The sequence below is a fragment of the Myotis nattereri genome, assembly GCF_964212035.1.
Source record: "Myotis nattereri genome assembly, chromosome: 18".
NCBI lineage: Eukaryota > Metazoa > Chordata > Mammalia > Chiroptera > Vespertilionidae > Myotis > Myotis nattereri.
This window is the reverse complement of record NC_138093.1, coordinates 14307285-14331597: the sequence shown is the minus strand read 5'-3', so window position 1 is coordinate 14331597 and position 24313 is coordinate 14307285. Positions and strand designations below refer to the sequence as shown.

Sequence of the window (24313 nt, the reverse complement as noted above, 5' to 3'; positions counted from 1 at the left end):
CCCGACCAGGTCTGCTACCGGTCCCTTGAGGCACAGGGAGTTCTCAGAGCAGGAGAGGGGTGAATCCGGTGCTGGCTGTGGTGATGCCAGTTTGTGCGGCACTTCCGGCCCTCCCGCACAATCACCCCCTTGTCCCTCATCTGTCTGCCCACACAAAGACTCCATTCTCTGGGGGCCCTGAGCTCATCTCTGCCTTCGTTCTTCGCCCCCAGCTTATCCCCTTCCAACTTCTCCAGCACCTCCACAGGGATGACAGCGCTCTCCCCGATCGATCGCTGGTGTTGGTGGCCCTCGTGCATCTTGGGAGCCCTGGCGGTTATCCTAGGCCTCCTTGGTGGCTCCAGCTGGAGGAAGTGCTTTTCCAACCAGGGTCTCAGTCTGGGGACAGTGCCAGGAAGATGGGGACCAGGATTAAGGGGCTCACTGCATGTGGGCATCAGAGAGACAGGCTTCGCTTTTCTAATCCCTCTGGCCTACTTGGAGTTCTCCCTTCTTTCCCTGTGTAATGAAATAGACACAGAAGCAACTCCAAACAGAGATGCAAAACAAATTACCAAAGGGAATTAGCCAACAAAACAGAAATGCCTTAGGGAAGGCGGGTGTGAGTGTCAGTGGAGGAAATAACTTACATGAGCCTTTCGTGCACATTCCTTGGGGTGAGATCAGTGGATGAAAAGTACTATTTCTGAATTTTGGGACCTTCAAGCCAGAGGACCCTTCACCATCCTGTCTTGAGCTTGGCAAAGAAACTGCACAGGAGGAAAGCCGGGGCTTAGGACATGCCATCTGTTTTGCCAGGGACTAGGAGATGCCTTCTTCAGAGGGAACCCTCATGTCACCCCAGGTTCCGATCAGACCTCATTCTCCAAAATCAACCTCTCCCTGTATCATCCTCAGGGACCCTCTGCAATGGAGCCACTGCCTTCCTGAAATCATAAGTTTCTGTTGAGTGTAATGTGCCTAGTAATATGCTAAACCAACTGACATTGGAGAGATTTTTAGGGCTCAGTCCCCACTTTAATAGACCGTATAATCTTACTGGTCTAGAGGGCCTCTTGGTTCACAAACAATAATGCTAATCAACCCTGCCTCCAGCTTCTGTTTCTCATTTTGGGGCTTCCTTTTAGAGGTCTAGAGTCAGATGTTCAGAACTATAGAATTCTTCAACCACAAGAATATCTGAGAATTCCAGTAATAAAGTAATCATCATGGCATCTGATATCTTCTCTGTCCTGTGGGTTAGGGAACTGTATGAGGGAAAGGATATGCACATATAACCTGGCCCAATTTCTCTTCCCAGACTATTTCTGTGGTGGTTGTTAATCCTCACCCGAGGATAATTTTCCCATTGGCTTTTAGGGAAAGTAGGAGACAGAGGGAAAGAGAGAAACATCGATGTGAGAGAAACACATCCATTGGTTGCCTCCTGCATGAGCCCCAACCGGGGCCCAGGCCAGGGAGAAGCCTGCTACCAAGGTACCTGCCCTTGACCAGAGTCGAACCCCAGAGCCTTTGGTCCACAGGCCACGTTCTGTCTATCCACAGCCAAACAAAACTGGCGAGGGTTATCTTCCCAGACTTTGCAGTTTATAGGCTCCAGTATGAAAAACTGTAGTTAAATCTTGTCTCTGCCACTCACTAATTTTATTACATCTGACAAGTTGCTTAACTGCTATGCCTCAGTTTTTCCTCATCTGCAAATTGGGGATGTTGTTTAAAGATTAATTATGTAAATCCATATGAAATTAATAAACGTTAGCTTCAAAAAGAAAATGAACAGAGACTGCATAGGGCAAAGGTCATGTCCATTACAACAGTGGCCTCACTTACTTGTCTTCCTTGGAACTTGATTATTCCAGGTTGAAAGTCCCCCTCCATGGCCTGATTTTTAATTTTGCTAGAAGGCATTTTCTCAGGACTCACTAGTATCTTCTTTGGGCTGGTATCCACCAACATATTTCTTTTGTCTCCTCACAGCCCTTGGAGAATGGCCCTTCAGATACAGAGCATGCATTGGACTGATCATGGTTTAAGCAGGTTAGGGAAGAGGACTGACTATACCTTGCATGAGGGCAGTGACTATCTCATTTACTGTTATAGCCCCAGCACATAAAAGAGTGCCTGATGATATAATAGGTCCTCTATCATGTGTACTAATAACAGTGAAAGCATTAAAATTAGGGGGCCAGTAGAGAAATAATTTTCAGTTCAGTACAAGACTACTACCAATAGAATACCAACAGAAGCTGAATTTTGAACTAAGGGTGAAATTCTTGGAAAAGTGAGGAAACCCATAAGTTACTATTTATGTTTATCGAGTACTTACTGTATCCTTAGCACTGTCCTGAGCATTTTATAATATATTTTTTATTTCAGAGAGAGAGGGAGAGACAGAAACATCAGTGATGAGAATCATTGATCGGCTGCCTCCTACACACCCCATAATGGGAATTGAATCCTGACCTCCTGGTTCATAGGTCAATACTCAACTATAGAGCTACACCGGTCAGGCTGTCCTGAGCATTTTAAATGGACTATTTCATAATCATCACAATTACCCTATGAGCTCAGTACTCTTATCAGTCATTCCCATTTTTACAGACAGGGAAACTAAAGCATCCTATATAATAAAGAGCTAATATGCAAATGGTTGTCATGCCCTCACGCTGGAGCTGGGGGACCTGAGGCTGGGCCCCCTCCCCCCCCACCCCCGCCCTGCAGGGCTTGATTGGGGTGGGGCCAGTGGGTCTGGGTCTCGCGTGATTTCGAGGTGCGTGTGGGTGGGCAGGGACTTGACTCTGGGTTCTGCGGTGCACCCCAGACTCTGAAAGGCGGGAGATTTTCATATACATTTTACTAATTTTCTTTCATCTCTGACACTTCTATTATAGTGAAAGGGCAAATAGCAATATTAAAATATTTCTTCTAATTAATTCCCTTTTAATGTGCACGAATTTGTGCACCGGGCCACTAGTAGAGAATATAAATTAACTTGCTCCCAAATCACACAACTGGTAAGAGGTACAGCAAAGATCCAAACCCAAGTAGTCTGACTCCAGAGACCATGTTCTTTACCTGGACAGTATACTAAGATGAAACAAGGTTTCTTACCCACTTAAAATAGGAATTGGGGCATGCCTCTGCTTGTGCGTGCGTGTGTGTTCAGGGTCCTTCATTCGTGTGTGGCCATGTCCTTCATTAGTTTAATTTCCAGTGCAGAGCATGACTTTTAAATAATTTGAAGAACATGTTCTAGTGCTTCTGGAATCAGTTGTTTCTGGGCTCAAAGCACTGCGTAGTCACTAATTAGCTGTCTGGCCTTTGCAAGTTAACCTTTCTGGGCCTGTTTTTTTTTAATCTATTTGTATTCAAATTTCAGCTCTGCCACTTAGCATTTTTAACTTTGTACCTCCTTTTTCCTCGTCTGTAAAATGAGGATAATAATTACTCCACAGTTACGAGCCCATGTAAAGCTCTTAAAAGAATAAATAAGATAACGCATGTACAGCTCAGTCTCTTTCCCCAAAAGTTAGCTATCATAATTCCCTCAGCACATTCTGATACTTGTTGCTTCTCACCGAGGTGCTCGAGAAATGCTAAGAAAGTTCAGGTGGGTCTAACAGCTTCCGGGAATAGCAAGAGGAGCCGGGCCTGGAGTTGATTAGGGGTAAGGAGGCCGTTCCCTTCACTGTGAACCTAACCAGACAAGATCCCGAGAGAAGGAGCTAGGAGGGCTTTGCACACCGTAATTTCTCAGCAATCTGGCTGGCTGCCTTTTATTTCTGCTGTCGTGGTTTGGTCACGACAGGGCCATGCTGGGGTACGATGAAGACTAGGAAGCTCAAGGCCTTTGGCAGGCGGAGACAGGCCACGCCCCAAATAGACAGCAAGGCCCAAGCGCCTAAAGCTACTTCTATCGTGAAATTCATGTGTTTTCTCGGCATGAAACACCATCTAACGCAGAGCCCAGCGCCGTTCACCAGTTTCCATCTTTAGAATTGGAAGAATGAGAACTAGCCAAAGGGGAATCCCGATTTTGGGAGACGGGGGTACGGCGGCTGCCTGGGGACCAAAACGTCTCCAAGGTAAAGTTGCAGCCTGAAGCGATTTTTTGACCCCCGACACTTAATGGACTGCTGAAGACCCGGATGTGTCTGGGACTGGTCGAGGTACCCATTAACGCGCCCCCGCTAGACCATCCCCCTCCTCCGTTTAGGATTGGGTTTCAGGTACGCCAATCATCACTTCGCCAGCCACTCACTCCTCAAGGGTGGGGTGTAGTCCCGGCATCCCCTCTCTTATTGGTATGGCCTAGAAGAAGAGGGCGGGGAGGCCGGCTTAGGTTGCCCAATGGGCGTCGTGGCGTGTGGGGAAGGCGGAGCCGAGGCGCTTGGCAGCTGCCCAATCAGCGTCCTTGTTTGTGTGGTGCCGCCGCCGCCGGTGCAGCCGCCGCCGCCGCCGCTGCCCCCGTCTGTACCGCAGTGTCTGCTCCGCCCGCCCGCCCCGGTCCGGCCCGCCCCCCTCTCCCACCTCCGTCCTTCGTCCCGTCAGCAGGGTACGGAACCCACTGTGCCGTCGCCTCTTCCTTTTTCGACGCCTCCGCCGCCGCCTGAAGAGGCGAGCTAGCTGGGAGTTACACCGCCACCGCCAGGTGAGGAGCTCTGGCCTAGGCCAGCCTGGCCGCCCGCCCGCCCGGGGGCGGTGAGGAGGGAGGAAGGGAGGGAGGCTGGGAGGAGGCGGTGGCGGCGGAGGTGGGGGAAGGGAAAGGTGGAGGGGCGGGGGAGGGGAAGCGCCCGCGAGCCGACGCCCGCCCGCGCGCCCCCGCCTTGCGTCCCCCTCCCCCCACCCCGGCACCGCGCGCCCCCGCATCGCGCTCCCCCTTCACCTCATCCCCTCCCCCCGCTCCGTGCGCGCGCCCCGGTCTTTCACTTCGGCCTCGCGCGCCCTCAGCTCCCTTCATTCCTTCTCCTTTTACTCTTTCTCCCCTCCCTCGCGCCCCGTTTCCCCCGCCATCCCCGCTTTCAGTCACTGCCTCATGCCCGCCATGCTCCCCTTCTTTCCTCTCTACGCGCTCCCCCCCCTTTAACTTTCCACCCCCAGTGGTGCCCTCAGGGTGCGGGGGCCGCTCCCTGCTTTCAGTCTGGTGTTTGGCGGCGGTTGGGACAAATGGGGGATTCTGAAGGGTAAAGGAAGCACGAGGCAATTATCTTTATTGAGGTAAAGGCATCAGGAGCGCAGAACCCGACCCCTTTATTTCGTCGGCGGCGGCCACGGCCCCCTCGCTCTCCCTTAGGAAAAGGGAATTGTCTCAGTCTGTGTGGACTCTTCTCTTCTGTAGCGACTAAGCCACCCCTGTCCTCAGCTGGGCTTCTGGGACACGCGGGACCTGGATCCCAGTCCCTTGCTTGGGGGTCTCTGGAGTCAGAACTTACCCTTCCCCGGCCCGTCCGGGACTGAGAGGACTTTTTGCCTCCCTGCTCCCGGTCACCCTGAGGAGCTGGCCACTCCTCTGAGTGGGTGCCGAGGTTTGGGTGCCACTCGCTGGCCCGGGACCGCTCTCCCCTCCCGAAGGTAGTAGGGTGGCTTCTCTGCACTCTTCCCCAGCATCCACTTCCCTCCGGACACGAGCGCCAGCTCGCGGGCCTGGCACTGAGTTGGAGAGGGAGGCATTGTGGTGGGTGGGTGGCTACCAATCAACCTTTTCTGCTTCTGTCATCTGGAGCGTCAGGTAGCCTCCCAACAACAGTTTTCTCCTTTCTGATCAATAATTATTTGAAGGCCTTTTGTGTGAAAACAGAGCTGGGAGATAATTTTAGCAAAGCAAAAAAGCAGCCTGCAACAGAGATTTGGACTTGCAGCAGCTGGGATAAAAGCAGGTTCAACCGATCTGTGTTGGAGAAGAGCTGATGTTTTTGAGTTTTTGAAACACGTTTCTCTCGCAACATTTGTTTTTACAAAATGTGATACAAAAATGAAAAGAAATGTTCCTCCAGCCCTCCAATGCCCCTTTCAGTGCAGATGAACTTCTGATTGTTTTCTGGCAGCAAGATGGTGTCCATATGTTGTCTATATGTTGGAGATGAACCTACTTGGGAGTTTAATGGTAACTTTATTGTTTTTTCTTTGATACACTGACTCTTCTTGAAAGTCTGATAACCACTTGAATTCATATTTTTGATGCTGGAGCAGTCTTGATAAGATTATTGTCCCAAAGTAGCATTTCTGTTGGTCCTTGATTGGGAAGGAGGCTACTTCTGGAGCTACTAAAGGTGCTACTGAGGAGGAGATCGATATATTTTGAGGGAAGACACACACCTGTTGGAAATGATGCTGTTATTTGTGTGACTGATATCCAGTCTCTGACTGTTTTGGGATGGGCTGGGTTAAGGATAGTTTTTCCTTGGGCTTCTAGAGCAGATAGGTTGTATGAATAAGGAGTTAATTAATGGGAGTACTGATCTGGTAGTGCTGTCTTCCGTTTTTAGAAGAATGTAGTTTTTAGTCGAGTGGCAGTGATAGTAAAGACTGAAGAAGGTAAGTATTAATCAGCAGGTATCAGAAGTCTGGACCTGTGTGTGGGCTGAGTGACCCAGTTTGAGAAGAGGTGAAGCTTAAGGACTTTTGTCCTGCCTATTCCTTACTTAAGAACACTTTCCATGCGGTGAGAGTGATTTGTAGCTGACAGCAGCATCCATCTTTGTTTTATGACACTGTGGTTTGCTTCCCCTGACTGTGGGTGATGTCTGTTAACTTCCTGTTTAAAGGCAGTCGGAATAGGGTCTGAATAGAGGCTGCATTCAAATATGAATCTAGGAACAATGTTAACCAGGTTCCCTGGTCAGCTCTTCACATTTAACTTCTAGCAGAAACTTTTATTGCTGTGCTTAGCATAAGGCCACAGGAACGTGGTGAGGAAGATGTGAGAAATTTGTTCTGAATCTGATAGTCTTAAAGTATATTCAAAAACCTGTGTATTCTCCTCTCCGTTTGGGAGGCAAATGTCCCCATTTGGTCCCTGTGTTCCCCACCCCTCACCCCTTTTTTTCCTTCTGGCTGGACCTGGTCACCAGGTTGGGTTTTGGTTAGAGAACAGCCGTGTGGAAGAAGGGTGTGTCAGTAATAGTATCCTAGTCATATTCTGGGATCTCCAGCTTCATACTAGCCTTAAGCAGTATGGAAACCAGGCCTCTTGTTTTAGTTTACTGATTTTTTTCTTCTTTGCACACCCACCAAACTGGAGGTTCATGTGTAGAGGAACAGAATCTGTGCTGTCCTGGTTTCAAGACTCAGGAGCATATTCCATATTAGCCACCCATTGGGAGTCATGCTGACAAGCAGCCCCTCTGCACTCAACTCAGAATGTTCATTTTGTTTGGCTCATTGAGAAAAACCAAACCAGCTTTGGTTGATTAAAACAGATGCTATAGACATCGTAAGATTTGAACCATAACTGGGGCCGAGGGACTTTCTTTTCCAGATCCTTTGCAGTACTTAAAGTCCTGAATCAGTACATATCAAGACACAATAGCCAGGCATTTTCTGAGGCCATTTGGAGGGAAAGAGAAAGAAAAAGAAAAAAAAAGATATGAACCCAGATTGACTATAAATCTAGTCCTGGCCTAAAGCTGTCCACCTCTTGCTCAGAAGAAAAAAAAAAGCAACCTATCAGACAATGCCACACAAAGTTGCAGTTCCCCTGCATTGGCTAAGCCTGGGAAAAGATAACACATAAGGCAGTTCAATTTCTGTCAAAAAGGACTGGCTTTTGGGGAGTGGGGGGAAGCGTCTGTTAGCCATATTATTTGTTTTATTCTTGGTAATTCCTCTGAGGCTTTTTCTGTAGGTTACTGGTTGGGGATTTTGGTGGCTTTAGGGTCCATAAAGCAGAGAGGCTCTTATATTTGAATAGTAATGATGAAAATCTCTGAAGAGTAGATCTAATTTGAAATGCTCCCTCCTCATGTTCCATCTTTTACCTTCTATCTTATGGATATGTGAAATATTCCTATGCAGTTTGAGTTCATCCAATAGGAAAGGACTGAACCAGTGCTATTAAGGGCTTAACCTGGCTCATATAGCTCATAGATGGTGTCTCCCTCAAAAATCCTCTATTTTTTTGCCATTGCCACCTTAAGTTGCTATCTGGCAAGAAACTATCAAGAGTTTTGGATTATAGCACCAACAGCAACAGATGAATAAGAGCATATATTTTTGTTATTTTTGAGGTATGAAGTGGTCATATCCCAGACCTTAAAGAGTCATTAGTAATTGCAAAAGCTTCTTTGACAACATAATTGTTATTAATACTAACCAGTGAACTATTAAGGGAAATGACAATACTTCCTGAGCCATTCTCTGGTTGCTTTTCACATCTGGCTAGTATACATTTTTAAAATAATTTCAGATTACTGTTATTTGAACCTGAAAGTCATGCTTTAAGCTTTCTGATCAAAGCTTTTTTTTTATTTTGTCTCATTTGGGGGGAAGGTGGGATTTGTAATATAAATATAGGCTGCAATGTTAGTAGGATTTAAGTTAGATATTAGGATTAATAAATTCCCATTATGGTTGTGAGGGATTAGAACTATTAACTGGAGAGCTTGTGGTCTCTTACCTAGAAGGTACTTATAAAATTAGCTTTTTGAGAGTATTTAAATTTACACTTCGTGGAGGCAGGTTGTGAGCTAATAAGTGGCAAATTGGAATAGTAGAACACAGGTGTAGAGAGTCTAGAAATATTGGTTCAAATCCGAGCTGCTTTGCCACTTATTAGCTGCTAGTATATGACTTTGGGTAAGGCTCATCATTTTTGAATTCTCATTTCTGTCAGAGTAAAAGCCAGTCCTTATAGTGGCCTATGAGGTATTACATGACCTGCCTGCCCTCCTCACCCTCTTTGTTCACTCCATTCAAGCCGCATTGACTTGTTCTTTAAATACAGGGGTGGGGAAAAGTAGGTTTATTGTTGTATGTGAAAGTTTATTCTTGTATTATTTATTAATTATTGTATTATTTATTCGTATTACAATTGTAAACCTACTTTTGCTTACCCCTGTATATCAGCCATTGTTTTTAAATCTTCACCCGAGAATATGTTTTTTATTGTATATATGTGTGGTTTTTGTTGTTGTTTTTAGAGAGAGTAAGAGGGGGGGAAAGAGAGAAACATCAATCCGTTGTTTCCCCTACATGCCCTGACCCTGACTGTGTGAGATTGAACCCCCAACCTGAGTATGTATATGCCCTGACCAGGAAGTGGACCCAAGACACTTTAGTGCACAGGACGATGCTCTAACTGAGCCACACCACATTGGCCAGGGCTCAGCCACATTCTTTATCTTAGGACCTTTGCCCTAGCTGTTCCCTCCAGTGGGAAATAGCGAGTTTTTCCCAGAGATAATACAATTGAATAATTTTCTAACTTCCTTCAAGTCTTTGCTTACTAATAAATGACACCTTTACAATGAGACCTTATCCTACCACTATTTAAAATTGGACCTTCAGCCCTAGCCAGTTTGGCTCAGTGGATAGAGCATTGGCCTGTGGACTGAAGGGTCCAGGGTTCCATTCTGGTCAAGGTCACATACCTTGGTTGCAGGCTTGATCCCCGGCCCCATTCAGGGTGCATGTTGGAGGCAACTAATCAATGTGTCACAGCGATGTTTCACTCTCTCTGTTTCTCCCCATCCCTTCCACTCTCTCTAAAAATTAATGGAAAAATATCCTCGGGTGAGGATTAACAACAACAACAAATTATTCCTTCTACTCCCACCCAGTTACTCCTAATCCTTCCTTACCCTGTTTTCTTTTTCATTGCACTTAACAACTTTTTTTTTAATACTTTTTTTAAAAAAATATATTTTATTGATTTTTTACAGAGAGGAAGGGAGAGAGATAGAGAGTTAGAAACATCGATGAGAGAGAAACATCGATCAGCTGCCTCCTGCACATCCCCCACTGGGGAAGTGCCCGCAACCCAGGTACATGCCCCTGACCGGAATCGAACCTGGGACCTTTCAGTCCACAGGCCGACGCTCTATCCGCAGAGCCAAACCGGCTTTGGCTGCACTTAACAACTTTATAACATACTAATTTGTCACATTTATTGCTTTTTGGGTCCTTTCATATTTTATAAGGTCTATGAAGGCATGGATTTATTTTGTTTTGTGTAATACCTAGTACAGTACCTGACATACAGTTAATACTCAAGTATTTGTTGATTAAATAGGAATAAAACTTTTTCTAACCTCATGTATGTTTACCTCATGTTTGTTTATAACGAAAGTATGAATGTGATAAGCATAATATGAGATTTTAAATGTGAACCTTGTAGCATGATACAAATAATGATTTTAAAATAATTGCCTTCCTATTAAAATGGTAAATAATACTTGGTTACTGAAAAAATAATCTTCATATATATAAATACTATCACATCTCTCCTAAACTCCAGTCCTTTTATTCTAGTTGTCTGTTGTGTGCTGGACATACCCACTTCTGTTCCATTGGTGCCTCAAACAACATTTCTATCATCTGTTTCCCTTCTGTGGTTCGAGTCACCTAAGCCAAAAAGTGTGAGCATTGTTGTCAATTCTCTCTCATCCATTCCTTTTTATTTTTTATCCATTACTTTTTTAAAATACTTATGAATCTACCTTTTTCTGTATTTCCATTGCTGGTCTTCTCATTGACACCCACAATACTTATTTGAAATATTGCCATAATCTCTTATAGGTCTTGCTGCTTTTTAGTCTTATTCCCTTTTATTTTTAAACTAGAGGCCCAGGGCATGAAATTCGTGCACGGGTAGGATCCCTAGGCCTGGCTGGTGATCAGGGCTGATCAGGGCCTTCCCCGGCTGCTGGCTGGGGCCTTCCTTCGTTCTGCGCCACTCCCTGGTGGTCAGTGCACGTCATAGTGAGTGGTTGAACTCCCAGGTGGTCGAACTTCCGAGGGGACAGTTTGCCTTTTATTATGTAGGAATTTTTTTACAATTCCCACCTGAGGATATGTTTTATTGATTTCAGAGAGAGAGGGGAACATCGATTGGTTACCTCTTATATACGCCCTTACCAGGGATCGAACCTGCAACATAGATATGTGCCCTAACTGGGAATTACACCCACAGCTTTTTGATGTATGGATGACACTGCAACTAAATGAGCCACCAGGCCAGGACATTCTTATTCTCTTTTAAACTCTCAATCATATTGTCTTCACAGTGGCCTAACACAGAGACCTGATTATTCAGTGTCCCCTTCAAAAAGTATTCAATAGTTTCCAATCAGTTAAAGGTAAAATTTAAACCTTACCTAGTATTTAAGGCCCTTTATAATTTTGGCCTTTGCCTTAGCCTTACTTTTCTCCCTTACAATTTATACGTGGGCGAATAACAGTCCTTTTAGTTCCCAGATCAACTTCCAAATTTCATTTCAAATGCTGCTTTCTCTGGAAAGCCTTTCCTGAAGAGAAGGCTTAGAAAGAGACTTAGAAATGCTTTCTTCTTTAATCTCTTTCTAATTTATAAATATTATTTATCTCCCCTTAGTGGTCTATAAACATCCTGAAAGAAGAAGATATCATGTTGTTTTTTTTACTATTGTGTCTCCAGTGTCTAGCATGGTGCCTATCACCTAAAGATATTTTAAAATGAATAATCTTATGGGTTGAAAAAATGCTGCATACATTTAGAAGATGCTCCTTTTGTTATGTCCTGGAGGCAGAAGAACAAAGTTGGAGTTTTAGTTCTGCCACTTACCATTTGTGTGACCTTGGTTGAGTCATTTGACTCAAGCCATGGTTTCCTCCAAGCCATGGTTTCCTCAGATTAGAAATGAGGATCAGTAGCTGCTTTATCTGTTTCACTAGGTTTCTGTGTTAGTCATATAAAGGTGCTTTATAAACTGTAAAGCCCTGTACAATTATTAATTATTATGAGCTGATACAAGCTGAGCTTTCCTCACAACCCATTTTTCCTCATTGATAATGAAGCCCTTTCTGTCACTGAAGCCATAAATCAGTGGTTCTCAACCTTCTGGCCCTTTAAATACAGTTCCTCATGTTTTGATCCAACCATAAAATTATTTTCGTTGTTACTTCATAACTGTAATGTTGCTACTGTTATGAATCGTAATGTAAATATTTGATAAGCAGGATGGTCGTAGGCGACCCCTGTGAAAAGGTCGTTCGACTGCCAAAGGGGTCGCGACCCACAGGTTGAGAACCACTGGTTTAGTGGAATTAGGTGAGGAAAAAGGACACGAGAGAGAGAGAGAGAGAGAGAGAGAGAGAGAGAGAGAGAGAGAGAGAGACACATTGACTTACTGTTCTACTTATGCATTCATTGGTTGTTCCTTATACTAGGTGTATGGGTTAATAATTTGTATTTTGTAATCAAAGAAAACAAGATAATTTCAAGAGAAACATCAAAAGTGCTTTATTCCAAGTAATATCCATCGCTAGCTTCACATTTCCTCCATCTTTCAGGTAATTTGTGGATACCGTCCCAGTAGAACTTTCCTTGTTTTGAGGCAAACCATTCAGAGACCTAACTTTCCACTTGTTTGTACGTTTTGAAGTGCTGCTCAGAAAGTGCGTGTGCCATCGATCGGAACAAGTGGTAATCTGAAGGAGCAAGGTCTGGTGAATATAGCGGGTGGGTTAATACTTCCCAGGCAAGATCTTTTAACATGTCTTTAACTGGTTTTGAAGTGTGTGATGGTGCGTCATCATGAAGCAAAATTACTTTGCCGTGTCTTCTGGTCCATTCTGGTCGTTTCATGATCAAAGCATGGTTCAAATTGATTATTTGTTGTCGGTAGTGATCAGTATTAATGGTTTCACTTGATTTTAGAAGCTTGTAATACACCACACCTTCCTGATCCCACCAAACGCAGAGCATTGTCTTCTTTCCAAATCGATTTGGCTTTGCAGTCGATGTTGATGATTGACCTGGATCAACGTATGATTTTGTGCGTTTGGGATTCTCAAAATAAATTTACTTCTCATCGCCAGTCACAATTCAATCCAAAAAAAGACTTTTTTTCGTGCCATTGAAGCAACATTTTACTGATGACTTTTCGGTTTTCCATTTGTCTTTCTTTCAGTTGATGTGGCACCCATTTTCCTTCCTTTAAAATCTGTCCCATTGTAAACAATCGGAAATTGTTTGCTGAGCAACATTTAATCTTTCTGCAAGTTTTTTTTGAGTTTGACACGCATCTTCATCCAATAATGCTTGTAATTGTTGATCTTCAAACTTTCTCAGTTGACCTGGACTTTTTTTTTTTTTTTTACCTGGACTTTCTTTGTCTTTCACATTGAAATCATCACTTTTAAGCATTTAAACCAGCGTTCACAAGTATCTTGAGATGGAGCATGTTCACTATAAACTTCCCAAAGTATTCAGCAGCACTTTTCTTATTAGAGAGAGAGAGAGAGAAAGCGATGAAACATCTATCAGCTGCCTCCTGCATGCCCCTACTGCGGACTGAGCCCACAACTCAGGCATGTGCCCTGACCAGGAACTGAACATGTGAACTCTCAGTGCCTGGGACAGTGCTCAACCAACTGAGCCACATCAGCCAGGGCAAGGCAGATTTCATTTTTTTAGTTGATTTGAGAGAGAGACAGAGACAGAGACATTGTTTTGTTTTTCCACTTATTTATGCGTTTATTTATTGGTTGATTCTTGTATGTGCCCTAACCAGGGATTGAAACCACAACCTTGACATATCAAGACAACACTCTAACCAACTTGAGCTACTGTCCAGGGCTCAGATTTCTTTACTACGTGACTTCCCATAGCCTTGCATTGTACATTGGGAGTGGTAAAAGAATGGCTAAAGGATGCAGAGCTTCTCAAAATTATTTGAACATCAAAGAGCATCTTAGAGTACTAGTGATCTCACTGAATGCTTTCAGAATACTGTGCTTCACTATTCTGCTTCCGTGTAGTTCTTCTGTGGATTGAATTTTTTAAATGAGTTGCAACTTTGGAATGAGGGAATTGATTGTTTTTGTTTGTTGGTTTTCCAGAGAAATAGTCTGGTGACCTTAGGCCAGATATTTTTTAGAAACTTCATTGGTATGGAGGCTGCATTCCCCAGTCCCCGCCTCCATGAATCTTCTAAGACAAGTGGCACAGTTCATCTGACTTGGCCCTACCTTCATTGAATTTCTAGGTGGATAGCTGTAACTGAGCTGCTGGCCCCACCTTCTTTCATCTAATGTGCTAGAAGCAGGAGAGTAAGGTTTCAACTTTGTGAGTGAGCAGAAACCCTTGAGCCAGGAGCAAGAAACCCTTTCTTTCTGTAAAGATGGTCATATCACAGTAAGAAATCTATAAAGCCCATCGTTCTTTTTCTTCTGTGAGACATGCAGATAGACCTGGGGATCAGAGGAGAAAAGGTGGATACCTTTTATTTTTCAGTTTTTTTAAAGGTGGTATGTTGGTCTTTAAAACAAAATGAAACTTTGAGAAAGTTGTTCTGTATCATTTCACTGCATAAAGGTTACCTGAATGGTGTTCACTCCTGAAATCCAAACTTTTAGTTTGAGCTACCAGTGAAAAATATTGAAAATATTTCCCTAATAGGGTAACATTTTTTGGAGGGAGGGGCAGTTTTCTAATCACTATTTAACATTTAAAAATATTTTTATTGATTTCAGAGAGAGAGGGGGAGAGAGAGATAGAAACATCAGTGATGAGAATCATTGATTGGCTGCCTTCTGCATGCTCCCCACTGGGGATCGAGCCCACAACCCAGGCATGTGCCCTTGACTGGAATCAAACCCGGGACCCCTCAGTCCGCAGGCCCACACTCTTTCCATTGTGCCAAAGCAGCCAGGGCTACTATTGAACATTTATATGGCTAGATTGATGTGTTGCTATAAAAGAGATTAAAACAGTTGGTCATGTGTATTGCTACTACCCAGGACAGGTTGGCTAGAAGAGCCTATGACAAGTTCTATGAAAATTTGATGTGTGAATATCATCACACTCTTTCTATGTACTAGAGTTTGGCTTATAATAAATGCCCATGAATAAATTAATGCTACTCTGCCCTAACTGGTTTGGCTCAGTGGATAGAGCGTTGGCCTGCAGACTCAAGGGTCCCAGGTTCGATTCCAGTCAAGGGCATGTACCTTGGTTGCGGGCACATCCCCAGTAGGGGGTGTGCAGGAGGCAGCTGATCGATGTTTCTCTCTCATCGATGTTTCTAACTCTCTATCCCTCTCCCTTCCTCTCTGTAAAAAATCAATAAAAAATATATTTTAAAAAAAATTAATGCTACTCTGATGCCATTCTTTTTTTAAAAATTTTTTTAAAATATATTTTTATTTCAGAGAGGAATGGAGAGGGAGAGAGAGATAGAAACATACATGATTAGAGGGAATCACTGATCGGCTGCCCCCTGCCTGCCCACCACTGCAGATCAAGCTAACAACCTGGGCATGTGCCCTAACTGAGAATCGAACTGTGACCTCCTGGTTCCTAGGTGGAGGCTCAACCCTTGAGCCAAACCGGCCGGGCCAAACCAGCAACCTTTTGGTGTGCCAGATAGCACCCAACTAACTGAGCCACATCAGCCAGCGATTTTGCTGGTTATTCTGAAAAGTTTTGGCCAATTGGTGTGTCTGTCTGTCCTCTCTCAGAACCAACCATTCTTAATGTTGTGTATAAATTGAACTCTGGTGTTTGGATATGAGAAAATAACCTAGTATTGGTATTATTCTTAGTGGATTTTTTTTACTTAATTAAGAGCTTTCCTTCTTCAGTTAAATTAGAAGAACTTCTGATCACTAATGATTAAGAGTATAGCTTTTTAGTCAGAAGGTCCTGACAGAAGATCTCCACCACTAACTTACCAACCTTTTACTTCTCTGTGCCTGGCAGATAGTAACTATTCAGTAAATGTATGTTAGACATCCTTATAAAAGACAGTGATAAATCTAGTACATACTTTGTGTGGTAAAATGTACATAACTTAAATTTAACATTTAACCTTTTCTTTTTTTTAAATCCTCACCCAAGGATATGTTTTTCATTGATTTTAGAGAGAGGAAGGGAGAGAGAGAGAGAGAGAGGGAGGGAGGGAGGAGAGAGAGAGAAACACTGATCAGTTGCCTCCTGTATGCCCCTTACCAGGATCGAACCCGCAACCGGGGTATGTGCACTGACCAGGAATTGAACCTGCCACTTTTCGGTCTATGGGAACACTTCCAACCAGCTGAGCCTCACGGGCCAAAGCCCATTTTAACCATCATTGGCATTAAGTATGTGCACATTTTGTGTAATCACCATTGTTCTCTCCAGAACTTTTTCATCTTCTCCAATCTGAAACCCTGTATCCATTAAAAAACAACTCCCCATTATCCCTCCTCCTTGCCCCTGGCAACCACCATTCTACTTTCTGTTTCCATACCTTTGACTACTCTAGGTACCTCATGTAAGTGGAGTCATACAATTGTTGTCCTTTTGTGTCTGGCTCATTTCATTTAGCATAATGTCTTCAGGGTTTATCCATGTTGTAGCATGAGCCAGAATTTCATTCCTTTTTAAAGGCTGAATAATATTCCATTTTATGTATATTCCACATTTTGTTTATCAGTCGATGGACACTTGGGTTGTCTTCCTTTAGCTATTGTGAATAATGCTGCTGTGAACATGAGTATACAGATAACCTGTTTTGAGTTCCTGCTTTCAGTTCATTTGGGTATATATCCAGAATTGGAATTGCTGGACCATATGGTGATTCTATGTTTAATTTTTTGAGGAGTTGTAATGTTTTCTACAGTGATTGTACCATTTACAGTCCCATCAGCAATGTACGAGTATTCCAGTTTCTCTAAATTCTTACCAACACTTGTTATTTTCTGGTGATTTTAAAAAAAATAAAAACCATCCTAATTGGTATGAAGTGGTACCTCATCGTGGTTTTTATTTGCATTTCTCTAATGATTAGTGCTATGTTGAGCATCTTTTCATATTCTTCTTGGTCATTTGTATATTTTCTTTAGAGAAATGTCTATTCAAGTCCTTGCCCATATTTTAACTGGGTTTTTGTTGTTGAGTGGTAGGAGTTCTTGCTGTAGTCTGAATATTAATCCTTTATGAGATATGGATTTGCAAATATTTTCTCCCATTTTGTGGGTTACTTTTTTACTCTGTTGACTGTTCTTTGATGCACAAAAGTTTTTAATTTTGATAAGATAGAGTTTAGTTTTTCTTTCATTGTTTGTGTTTTGTTATTCAAGAAATTGCTTCCAAATCATTGTAATGAAGCTTTTATGGTTTTAGTTATTACATTTATGTCTTTGATCCATTTTGGCTAATTTTGTATATGATGTAAGGTAAGGGTCCAATTTCATTCTTTTGTTTGTGGATATCCAGTTTTTCTAGCACCATTTATTGAAAAGATATTCTTTTCTCCATTGAGTGATCTTGATACCCTTACTGAAAATCATTTGATCATATACGTTGGGTTTATTTCTGGGTGCTCTGTTTCATTGGTCTATATGTTTGTCTTTATGCAATTACTATACTGTTTTGGCTAAGTTTGGAAATCAGTAATTTTGAGTACTCTGTTCTCTTTTAAGATTGTGTTGGCTATTGGGAATCCCTTAAGATGCCATGTAAATTTTAGGCTGGGTTTTTCAATACTTTTTTAATATTGGATTAAGCAACATAAAACTAAACTGAATGTGATTTACATTATGACAGCTGTCATAAGAGTTTTAATTTCACCTGGCTTCTTGGATCACGGTACTTTTCTTTATGGCATTATAATAAAGGTTATACCAAATATCTTTGCTTTTATATTGTTATTGGAAAATTATTAAGTTTGGTTCAAATCTTTTTAGAAAAATCAAGATATACATCAGAAAGTTTCTCATAATTGTTTGTCACCTGCCAAGTTTTAAACCCTGTCACTGTTATTCCTTTCTTTTATTTCAGTTTCTTTTTTTGTTTAAATATATTTTATTGATTTTTTACAGAGAGGAAGGGAGAGAGATAGAGAGTTAGAAACATCGATGAGAGAGAAACATTGATCAGCTGCCTCCTGCACATCCCCCACTGGGGAAGTGCCTGCAACCCAGGTATATGCCCTTGACCGGAATCGAACCTGGGACCTTTCAGTCCGCAGGCGACACTCTATCCGCTGAGCCAAACTGGCTTTGGCTATTTCAGTTTCTTTGTGTGTGTGTGTGTGTGTGTGTGTGTGTGTGTGTGTGTGTATGGATTTATTTCTAGTGTTTTTATATAAAAGCATAGTTTTCCACATCATGCTGTTTTCTATCCTATATAATGAAAGGCTAATATGCAAATCGACCAAATGGCAGAATGACCAGTCGCTCTGATGCACACTGACCACCAGGGGGCAGACGCTTAACGCAGGAGCTGCCCCCAGTGCACTCCCTCAGGGGAAGCACCACTCAGCCAGAAGCCCGGAGCCAGGCTCACAGCTGGCGAGCACAGCTGCGGTGACAGGAGCCTCTCCCGCCTCTGCAGCAATTGGACATCCCCCGAGGGATTCTGGACTGCTAGAGGGTGCAGGCCGGGCTGAGGGGGACCTTTCCCCCCAGTGGCACGAATTTCGTGCACCCCGCCTCTAGTTTAATAATAAAGAAGATTTTGTTTTTTTCAAGTCTGTGCATAGAGAATTTACTTGTTCTTTAAATGAAAATTTTGAGGGTAAAAATCTTTTTATGGATATAAGAATTTTATTGAGCCCAGTCGGTGTGGCTCAGTGGTTGAGTGTCGACTTATGAATCAGGAAGCCATGGTTCAATTCCTGGTCAGGGCACATGGTCCGGTTGTGGTCTTGACCCTAGTGGAGGGCGTGCAAGAGATAGCTAATCAGTGATTCTCATCATTGATGTTTCTATCTCTCTCCCTCTTCTTCTCTGAAATCAATATAAATATATTTAAAACAACAAAAAATTTCATTGGAAAATATTTGTGTTTATGGCTGTGTACCTTTCCTGTTGCCTGTAAGTCCTGCTCTTTAATGACTTTTATGTCTGTTATTCTCTTAGTTAACATTGAATAACGTTTGAATACTACTAGGCTAATAAACTTCATTTAGGAATGCTATTACCTAGTTCATGAAGTCTGTCTTGTAGTTTAAATCCAAAATTATGTCAGAAAATCCAAGGCTCTGATCAGTGATATGGGGTTATAAATCCTGGATTATAGAGCCCAGGTGGTTTTGTCTACCCTAGACAGGTTCAGTCTAGGAAAATGATAGTAGTTAACTATTATGATAAAGAGAAAATTTGATTCCCACCTATCAGAGCTCTGTTTACTTTTTTTTTTTTTAAATATATTTTATTGATTTTTTACAGAGAGGAAGGGAGAGGGATAGAGTGTTAGAAACATCGATGGGAGAGAAACATAGATCAGCTGCCTTCTGCACACTCCCTACTGGGGATGTGCCTGTAACCGAGGTACATGCCCTTGGCCGGAATTGAACCTGGGACCTTTCAGTCCGCAGGCCGACGCTCTATCCACTGAGCCAAACTGGTTAGGGCATACTTTATAACCACTTAAATCCTCTAGTTTTAGGGAACTGAAAAGGCCTGACCATTCATATAGTCACAGAACATTTGTTGTACACCTACTATGTAAAAATATATACATAGTGTCCTGGCCTGTATGGCTTGGTTCACTGGGTGTCATCCTATGCACCAAAAGGTTGCCAGTTGGATTTCCGATTGGAGCACATGTGGGGATTGTGGGCTTGATCCCAGGTAGGGTGTGTGTAGGAGGCAGCCGATCGATGTTTTGCTTTCACATCTTTTCTCTCTTTTCCTTTCTCTAAAAAAATATAAATAAATACACACACACACGAGTGGAGTATATGAAGATAAATGACATTATCTTAGTTCTCAAAAAAGTAGGGTTAAAAAAAAGGTAGTGTAGAAGAGGAGAGAAGACATATATAAAAATAACTATAATACTAAATTCAACGTGTTTATAAATTAAGTAGTCAGCATGTTAGGAACAGGTGCTTCTTAAGTAGGAACAGTACCTTTATTCAGCACTTTTTTGTTGTTGTTAACCTCACCTGAGGGTATTTTTTACATTGATTTTTAGGAAGAGTGGAAGGGAGGGGGAGAAAGAGAGAGAAACATCGATGTGAGAGAGACACTTCCATTGGTTGCCTTCTGCATGCTCCTGACCTGGGCGGGGGCTCAAACCTGCAACCAGGTACTTGCCCTTGACTGGGAATCGAATCCGTGACCCTTTGGTGTGCTGGCCAGCATTCTTAATCAGAGACACACTGGCCAGGGCTGTTCAGCACTTTTTACAACTTGGGTCCAAGTGTGAGACAGGTTTATTATCAAATCCTGAAAATTCTACTTTCAAAATTTCTCTCCATTCCATCTATTTGTGTCTGTCTCAACTTCTCTTGCTCTGATGTTAGCCATTGTGATTGCTTGCCCATATCTGTTTAGTACCTTGGATATGCTGTTAATAATGACACTTGCTAGTAATTGGGCTTTCCAGTGTGACAGGAACTGTTCTAAGCACTTTACATTAATTAACTTTTTTAATCCTCACAATACTCTAAAGGTAGATCTATTATCATTCCCATTTTACAAATGAAAAAAACAAGTGCAGAGAGGTGTTAAGTGATTTGCATAAGGTCACATATCTAGTTAAGTAAACTCTATACAGAATCAGGAAGTCTGATTTTTAAAAAACTGTATTATTGATTTCAGAGAGGGAGAGGGAGAAAGAGATAGAAACATCAATGATGAGAATCATTGATCCAGCTGCCTTCTGCATGCCCCCCTACTGGGGATTGAGCCCACAACCTGGGCATGTGCCCTTGACTGGAATCGAACCTGGAACCCTTCAGTCCTCAGGCCGATGCTCTATCCACTGAACCAAACCAGCTAGGGCAGGAAGTCTAACTCTTAAGGTCAAACTTTTGAGTATTGTTCTGTACTTTTATCTGTGTGTGTGTTGCATATATATATATGACACTTGTATATCATTGTTTTAATAGCTGTGTAAGATTTCATTGTATGAATATATGTTAATTTACTTAATCTGTCCCTTAGGAACATTTAGAATGTTCTCAGTTTCTGTGTAAGTGTGTACTGTCATAACCAAGGTTCCAGTGAAACATTTTACATACATCTTTTTGACATAAGAAACGTCCAAATCTGTTGAGAATTTTTATAAAAGTTTATTTGAACCAAAACTGACAATAATTGCCCAGTTAGGGATTCATAATCAGACTAGAGGCGTCTGGTGTACGAATTCGTGCATGGGTGGGGTCTGGCTGGCCCGCCCCTATTGGGCAATCGGGCCAGGCCGGTCAGGGGGAGAGGTTGTGGGCGATTGGCCAGCCAGCCCTGCCCCCTGGTCGAACTCCCAGTCGAGGGGACAATTTGCATATTAGCCTTTTATTATATGGGAGGATAATTTTGTGAGGTTACTTTCCATAGACCCTTTTTTCATCCACAGTCTTTACACATTTTGCTATACCTGTAGATAAAATTCCTAGAAATATAATTACTGGACCCAACGGCTTGTACTTTTAAAATTTTGTTAGATAGTATTAAATTATCTTCCAACTTTCTACCAATTACATTCATACCAACAGGCTATGAGAGTTTCTAAAACTCAACTTAAATCTGATTGGAAGGAAGTAAGTGTGGACAGTGATGAGAACAACCTTCAAATGTCCTTAGGAACACTCATGTACCTTATCAGCATTTCCTTTCTTTTGCAAATGTCTGGATTTTGATTATTGGCCTGTATCCAGTTGTTGGAAAAAAGAGTAAGCATTTTAAAAGAAAAATTTTCTTCTTGATTGCATTGGTCCCTCAAACCTCTCAATTGTTGACCTAAATGTAAAAGTTTTGATAAATTGATTTCTTGTCACCATAGTCTTTTTAAATCAGGACAACTTCAGGAGTAAGGAGCATATATAGTTTCCAGATGACTGCTTACATAGAAACTCCTTCCTAGAGTTCTTGTTGAACTCCCCATAGGCAGAGACAGAGAGCTAATAGCTATATTCAGAGTCATACTGTTTTCAGGGAATGGGGAGGTTAAGATGAATAAATGTCTTATATGACTTAGATTTTCTTTCTGACTAGTTTTTCTTTGTCGTGGGTCACTTATTTGTATTTCTCTTATCCCATTTCTCTGCTTTCAGGGTAGAAGTGATTTGTTTTATTCAGATTTACATTTTGTTTAGTGAACTTAGAACTTACTAGTAGGCTTTCACCGCCCAGAGTAGAGTCAGAGTGTGTTGTGTAGGGTACCTTTGGTGGTTCTATCTATCTATCTATCTATCTATCTATCTATCTATCTATCTATATTTAAGCCTTTATTTTTTTAAAAAAAAAATTTATTATTTTTTTCTTTATTGATTAAGGTATTACATATGTGTCCTTATCCCCCCATATATATTCTTTTATCCCATATTTGGGGCCTATTGTCAGGAGTAAAATGAAACAGACTTAGTTTTCATAAACATTCTTAAGGATTCACAGGAAATTGACTAATTCAAGGACATGAGATGTGTTCAAAGTTACCATCTTCTTAGAGATTAAAAGAGCATTTGAGCCGAAACCGGTTTGGCTCAGTGGATAGAGCGTCGGCTTGCGGTCTGAAAGGTCCCAGGTTCGATACCGGTCAAGGGCATGTACCTGGGTTGTGGGCACATCCCCAGTAGGAGATGTGCAGGAGGCAGCTGATCGATGTTTCTCTCTCATCGATGTTTCTAACTCTCTATCTCTCTCCCTTCCTCTCTGTAAAAAATCAATAAAAAATATTAAAAAAAAAGAGCATTTGAGACTGTTTCATTAATTTATTGTTGTCTTGTTTACTTCTTATGTCATTTTACTTCCAACAGCAAGCAAAGCTTGTCTTCTGGACGTGTTAATATCACTTCTTTTAAGTTTTGGATTACTACGATATTTCCTTCTGTTGATAGATTAAAAGATGTAGATCCACTGCTGATCTTTATATTCCTTGCTGCTTGACTTTGGTTTTTGGAAATGAAGAGGAAAAGAAACTGGAAACTTCAGTTGTCTTATCATCACCACTGAGCTGTTTATAGTTTAAACCTGAGTGAAAGCAACCGATTCTAATTTTAAAATGTTGATAGCTTATGATTCTGATATTTGGGGTGAAAGTTAATTCTGGAATTTTCCTTTATCTCTGGGCTTAAGAAGTATCTTTAGCCCTGGCGTGGCTTAGGGGTTAGAGCGTTGGCCCCCACACGAAAGGGTCTCAGGTTTGATTCCCAGTCAGAAGCGCATACGTGGGTTGCAGCTTCCATCCCCAGCCCTGGTAGGGGCAAGTGCGATAGGCGGCCAGTTGATGTGTCTTTCACACATGGATGTTTCTCTTCCTCTCCTTCCTTCCCTCCCTCCCACTCACTAAAAATCAATGGAAGAAATAACCTCGGGTGAGGATTTACAAAAAAGGAAGTATCTTTTAAATAAGCTTTAATGAAGGGGAAAGGATTTCTACTTAAATTGTTGGCTTTTTCCCCCTTCACATTCTTCATTTTTTGGATAAAATAAGGTTAGGGCCACTTTAAAAGAATTTTTAAAAAATATATTTTTATTGATTTCAGAGAGAAAGGGAGAGGGAGAAATAAAAACATCAGTGATGAGAGAGAATCATTTTTTTTAAATTAAATCTTTATTCAGATTATTACATTTGTTCCTCTTTTTTCCCCCCCATAACTCCCCTCCTCCCAGTTCCCGCCCCACCCTCCGCCCTCACTCCCCACCCACTGTCCTCATCCATAGGTGCACGATTTTTGTCCAGTGAGAGAGAATCATTGATCGGCTATTTCCTGCACACCCCATACTGGGGATCGAGCCCACAACCTGGGCAAGTGCCCAGACCAGGAATCCAACTGTGACCTCCTGGTTCATAGGTTGATGCTCAAACACTGAGCCGCACCAGCAGGGCAATATAATGGGCATGTTTTATTTTATTTATTTATTTATTTTTTTAAAGAGTTTTTGTGTTTGTTTTTTTTTTTAAATATATTTTATTGATTTTTTACAGAGAGGAAGGGAGAGGGATAGAGAGTTAGAAACATCGATGTTGCCGTAACCGGTTTGGCTCAGTGGATAGAGCGTCGGCCTGCGGACTGAAAGGTCCCAGGTTCGATTCCGGTCAAGGGCATGTACCTGGGTGGCAAGCACATCCCCAGTAGGGGGTGTGCAGGAGGCAGCTGATCGATGTTTCTTTCTCATCGATGTTTCTAACTCTCTATCCCTCTCCCTTCCTCTCTGTAAAAAAAGAAAAATCGATGAGAGAGAA

At 42.3% G+C, this 24313-nt stretch overlaps 1 protein-coding gene across 1 annotated transcript in view; it reads left to right on the top strand.

Moving 5' to 3' along the window:
- Positions 1-4399: 4399 nt before the first annotated feature.
- The window catches only part of GATAD2B (GATA zinc finger domain containing 2B), a 75506-nt gene continuing 55592 nt past the window's right edge, over positions 4400-24313 (top strand). Inside the window, exon 1 of the mRNA XM_081112479.1 lies at positions 4400-4651. The gene's annotated coding sequence lies outside the window, so the exon portion shown is untranslated. The remainder of the gene's footprint in view (positions 4652-24313) is intronic.